The sequence below is a fragment of the Bos taurus genome, chromosome 6, assembly GCF_002263795.3.
Source record: "Bos taurus isolate L1 Dominette 01449 registration number 42190680 breed Hereford chromosome 6, ARS-UCD2.0, whole genome shotgun sequence".
Lineage (NCBI taxonomy): Eukaryota > Metazoa > Chordata > Mammalia > Artiodactyla > Bovidae > Bos > Bos taurus.
Window position 1 is genome coordinate 117,118,475 of NC_037333.1, and position 6,297 is coordinate 117,124,771.

Consider the following 6,297-nt stretch of genomic DNA (forward strand, 5'->3'; position numbering starts at 1 on the left):
GAAGGGCCCGCCCTCCGTCACGTGCCCCACATCGCGACAGTCATTGGCCGCCCTAGCCCGTGCGGCGCGGGGGCGAAGGTCGGAGCAGCCAAAGCCCCGTCTAACCCGCTTGGCCGCCGCTCTCTGGTTAGCCCGCCCCTTCCGGCTCAGCCCCCGCCCTCTCCTGTCACGTGACGCCCAAGCGAGGCGAGCAGTGGCCCGCCTGGACCCCGAGGCGTGGACGCGGGGTCAGGGCGAGGCCGGCGCGGTGACGCAGACGCGCTCCCGGCCGAAGGCGGGTGTGTGGGGCGGGGGGGGGGGGGTCTGACGGCGAGCGAGAAAAAAGGAGGCGGGCGGGCGCGGCAAGGCCTTAAAGGGGCCGCGTGCGCGTGGGCTCTGCCGGCCCGACTAGCGGTGCGCGCTCGGCTTTTCGGCGTCAGCGCCGGAAGCGTGGCGGCTCCCCGGCTCCGGGCCGCCCGGTGGGTGCTGCCCAGAGGGCTCCCCGGGCCGGGGCTTGGGCGGACGCCCCAGCCGTCCCCGAGGGGTGGTGCCCCCGCTGGCAGCGCCCTCCCCGGTCCGTGGGCAGCGCGGGGAGCCCGGCCCGGGGGACCCTCCCCGGAAGACCCGCCCTGGCTCGTCTGCCAGCCGCTCGCTGGCCGCACGTCCCAGGGGCGGGACCGGCGCGGGGCTGGGCGTTGGTCCTCCCGAGGCCGCGGCAGGGACGCCCCCAGGCCTGGCGGCCCTGGCGTGCTCGGACGCCCGCCGTAGCCGGGCCCTCGGGAGGCTCCCCGGGCCCACGGCGCCCGCACGGACCGGCGAGCGGCAGCTGGGGTGTGTGCCGGTGTCCGGCACACCGCGCCTCCGCGGGCGGCGGTGCCCGACGCGCCGGGCTCCCGTCTCGGGACGGAGAACAGGACGCCGATTGGACCGTGTGGTACCGCTGACACAGAACGCCCAGAAGAGGGGGACCCCGAGCGGAGGGAGGGGCGGGGGACCCGGGATCGGGGGTGGTGGTTGCCCAGCCTCGTCTGTGTTGAAATGTTGAGTTGTATCTTTGGAAAGGGTGGCTCTTGTGGTATGTGAATTACACTTTAATAAATAGCTATTAAGAAAGGGTGGCGGGAAGGAACGAAAAATGAGACAAAACAAATTAAAAAGCGAAAGAAGAAATGACCGCCGGCCTCCCTGCGCAGGCCCCCACCTCTGGTCTCCCTTCTGTGGCTACAGAGTGTTTCCCGTGCGAAGGGGACCCCCTCTATCCAGCTCCCCTTCCCGGACTGCCCTCCACGGCTCTCGCCGCCCAGCTCCTGGAGACCTGTCTCTGCCCCACCACCCACTCGTCTCAGCTGATGGAGGGTCCTCTGTCCTTCCACGCTCTCGGGCCAATGACCTAGGAGGACCCCTCGACCGCTCTTCCTTCCCCCAGCCCAGATGTCCGGACAGCCCCACCTTCAGAGGGGATTCAGAATCTGCGCACTTGGTCACCCTACGGCCACCACCAGGTCCCTGCCACATACCCTCAGCCGGTCACCGCAGTCACCCCTGCCCTCCTGCCCCCTAGAGACCATTCACCTCGCAGCAGCCAGAGGGACCCCCTAGAGGCTAAAGTGAGATCGTGTGATCCCCTCGCCCCTTCAGTGGCTCCCATCCCAAGGTGAAGCCAGAACCTTTAACAGACCACGGGGGCCTTCCGGGTCTGTGCCGCTCACCGGGCCACCTCCCTCCTGCACTCCCTGCCCCTACAGCTGGTGGGGCTTCCGGAAGCCACCCCACGCCTGCAAGGCTGTGCATCCCACCCTGCATGTCTTCCTTCAGCCTCTGACCTCCCTTGCTGTAACAAGCCCCCACCTGCCCTTTCTTCTCGGCTGTGCTGGGTCTTGGTGCACACGTGGGTTTTTCTCTAGTTGCGGTGCACGGCTTCTCATTGTGAAGCACAGGCTGTAGGTGTGCAGGCTCAGTACTTGTGGCTCCCAGGCTCAGTAGTTGTGACACACGGGCTGTGTTGCTCTGCGGCCTGTGGAATCCTCTGGCCCAGGTATCAAACCCATGTCTCCTGCACTGGCAGGTGGATTCTTTACTGCTGAGCCACCAGAGAAACCGCCCTGCTGCCCGTCCCACGGCGCTTATAACCCTCACACAGGCTTGTAATCTCATCCTAAGGTTATTGGGGTTCTTCCTCTTCTGTTCTCAGGAGGTATGCTCCATGATGTCAGGCACACAGTAGGTGTCAATACTTGTTGAATGTTGAATCAACAAGAACAAGGAAGCACCTTAAAAGCAGTTGGAGAGAAAAGGGACATCACAAAGATAGGAGAGCAGCGAATTTCTTGGCCAAAACAACACAAGCCGCAAGGCAATGAAGGAAACCCTGCAGCAGGAAAAGAAAACACACTGTCCACCTTGGACTGCACCTGCCGCGGAACGCGCCCCCAAACTAAGGAAGCTGGGGTGCAGGCATTTCGGACAAAAGCTGAGGGAATTCATCACCAGCAGTTTTACGGTTTAAGAAATGTTACAGAACTTCAGAATTAAATTCGAATTTAATATTTGGAAAATTTCCACATATTTGGAAATTAGCCATCAGACATCTAAATAGTCATGGGTCACGTGAAACAATCACAAGGGAGACTAAAGTATTTTTAACTGCGTGAAGATTAAACATTAAAATGTAGGGGTGTTTATGTTAGAGATGAAAGGTTCCACAGCAGTGATCTTCCCCTTAAGAAGCTAGAAAAAGAATAATTAAATCCAAAATAGCCTTTATTTTCTTGGGCTCCAAACACACTGTGGATGGTGACCACAGCCATGAAATTAAAAGATGCTTGCTCTTTGAGAAAGCTATGACAAACCTAGACAGTGTTAGAAACCAGAGACGATCACTTTGCCAACAAAGGTCCCTATAGTCAAAGCTGTGGTTTTTCCAGCAGTCACGTATGGATATGAGAGTTGGACCATAAAGAAGACTGAGCACCAAAGAGTTGATGCTTTTGAACTGTGGTGTTGGAGAAGACTCTTGAGAATCCCTTGGATAGCAAGGCAATCCAACCAGTCCATCCTAAAGGAAATCAGTCCTGAATATTCACTGGAAGGACTGATGCTAAAGCTGAAGCTCCAATACTTTGGCCACCTGATGCAAAGAACTGACTCATTGGAAAAGACCCTGATGCTGGGAAAGATTGAAGGCGGGAGGAGAAGGGGACGACAGAGGATGAGATGGTTGGATGGCATCACCGACTCAATGGACATGAGTTTGATCAAACTCCCAAGAGATTGTGAAGGGAAGCCTTCATGCTGCAGTCCGTGGGGTTGCAAAGAGTCGGACATGACTGCGCGACTGAACAACAACAAACCCAAAATAAGCAGAAGGAAGAAAACAAGAGCAGAAATCAATTGAAAATAGTCAAACAATGGGAGGCAGTAATCCAAAATACGCTTTGTAATATCTATAAAATTGAAATTCTGATTGATAGAAAGCTGACTGTAGCTAAACTGATCAAGGAAAAACTGAGAAACAAATGATCGAGAAGAGGAATGGCTGCACCTCATGACAGGTCCTCCAGGCGTTACATGTAACAGCACATTACAGATGATGCGCTCAGCGAGGGCCCAAGCAGGTCAAACCCAGCAATACATAAAGAACACAACATGCCAAGTGGGGTTTATCCAGGAAGGCAAGTTTTGTTTACCCATTCAAATCAAAGAATGTAATTCTCCGTATCAACAGAATAAAGAAGAAAAATCACATGGTAATTTCCTTAGACCAAAAAAGAAAACATTTGACAAAATTCATCAATTCACGATAATAATTCTCAGGAGACTCCCTCAACCTGCTAAGGAACACCCTGGGAAACCTGCAGAAACATCAAACTTCTCAACAGTGAAAGGTGACACTCTCTGCCCAAGAGTGGAGACAAGGCCACGACACCCCCTCCTGTTTTAACCATGAGCTGGAGGCTCTGGCTGGTACAAGAAGGGAAGAAAAAGACACAAGACATGGACATCAGGAAGAAGTGAACTCTCTATTTACAGATGATACAACCGTGTACACAGACTATGTCTTAAAATTTACCGAAAAGTAAGACTAGGGAGGGACTTCACAAGGCACAGGCTACAAGGTCTATACAAAGTCACTGTCTGTTACCACACTGGAACCCCTGGAAAGGGCGATTTAAAGATTGAGCGTACAGTAGCATTAAAAATCTTGAGGTGATTAGGGTTAACAAAATATGTCCAAGGTATGTACACTAAAAACTATAAAATGTGAATGAGAAAAATCAAGTAAATCTGAGTGAGCACGTGGTGAGATGCGTATCATGGGCTGCAAGACTCAGAACTGCTGGCTTTAAGCCCCTGTTACGGACTAGATCAGGGCCCCTCCCGCAAACCGTTATCTCCCGGTGACTCTGTTTGGAGGCAGTTAAGTGAGGTCACAAGGGTGCGAGGGTAGGACCCCAATGCTGTAGGACCAGTGTCCTCCTGTGTGGGCAGGGGGAGCAGGTGCTGGACAGGGGCTCACCAGGATCCAGCTGCCGGCACCTTATTCCTGGACCTGTGGCCTCCGGGATCACGGGAATATCCTCCCATCTCAAGTAGACAGAGACCGTGCTCAAGTTGATCTAGAGATTCTACGAAATTCCAGTTTAAACCCCACAGACTGGTTTTTTCCCCGGTAGACCCTTATGAGCTGGTTCTAAAATGCAGTTTAGAAAACCAAGACAATGAGTCAACTAAAAGGACCCACACTCCCTGGTTTCAAGGTTTCTGGGACACCAGGACACAACAACTCTACTTGCAAGGCGTCTGCCCAGGAGGAATGAAGACACGTCCGGAGTGTGGTATCAGCCATCCTGGGTACCAACTGTCCTGGGAACTGCCTGCGTGTCCGTGGCGGGTGGACAGCCACACTGGGTGTGCGTGGAGAAGCAGGGCCGCAGGGACCTGGGTGTTTCTGGGTGAGACTTGGCAGAGACCCAGAGCTCAGTCTGTGATTCGTTTTGAGTGGAGGTGAAACTCAACCTGAATCATGAAGACAGGCACGATGGCTGTGTGGGGTGAGTAGAGTCTGGGGGGCCGGGGTGCCGGCTACCTGGGGCTGCTAGCTGAGGTGTGTGAACATTCAGCAAAACTCACCCAGCTGTTGACTCAGGACCCATGTTCCCACACATGCCATGCTCACAGCTGAACAAGCCCATGGCAAGCTGGCGCTGACAGCCAACAGCACATCCAGCGTACATGGAAGGTGGGCGCCGAGCCTGACGAGGGTGTGGGGCCCACGCTGGCCAGCTGTCTAGCAAACATTAACACACAACCAGCAACCCCACATCCTCCCATAGAGCGCAAGTGCGTGCTCAGCAAAAGTCGTGCCCAAGAATGCTCATGGCCGGTTTACCTGGAAGCAACCTATGTCCACTGGTGTGCAGACAGAAAGTCACCCTCATGCGCCAGTGGGCACCACGGGCAGCAAAAAGGATGAGCTGCCTTGCCTGTGGGTGAGCCACCAGGGACCTGAGAGTGGGGTTCTGTTTGCACCATGCCTGAGTGGCCTGGCTGAGTCACTCTCACCAAGAAGCAGGGTTGCCCAGGACACTGGCCTGGGAAGGCCTTGGGGGCAGCCCAGAGGGCTGGACTGGCTTGCAGGCCATGCGCACCAGACACGTGGCCAAAATCCATCTCCTCCATGTGCTCGTAAGACCTACTTCCATAGAAAGCAAAGAGCAAGAAAGCAGACCGAGATGCAGGCAAGGCCAGCAGAGACCCCCCACTGTCCCCCGCCCTGGGTATGGATGGCAGCAAGGAACCCATCACCCCACTGACAGCTCTGCCCAAGTGCCTGCAGAGCCGCACGCCCACGTGTGCCGGGCCTGACAGGCGGCGTGTGGACGCGGGCCCGGGGAGACCCCACTTATAGAGTGCTCTATCCTTGGCCCCAACTAAGCAGAGCAGTCACAACCTGGAGGCCACACTCTCCTTGGGACGTGGACCCAGGGCATAGAGGTCAGCGTGGGCACCTGGCAAGGAAGCAGAGAGCCAGATCGAGGCTTGAAGCTAGAGTGGCCAGCACCAACAAGGAGGCCGGGTGGGCTGAGGGCCAGGGCAGTTCAGTGGTGAGTCCAGGAAGGAGGCAGCCAGGAAACGCGGCAGAGAACAGGCGTGAGGAAGTGGTCAGCAGAGGCCACGGAGCCCACCCTGATCCTCACAGGAGGTGTCTGCAGAACGATGGGGACAGAGGTGAGCGGACCAGAGCTCACCTGGGCTGGGCACCGGGGACTTGATGGACCAGGCGGCCCAGGAGGTGCGCCCTGCCTTCACCAGGCCAAG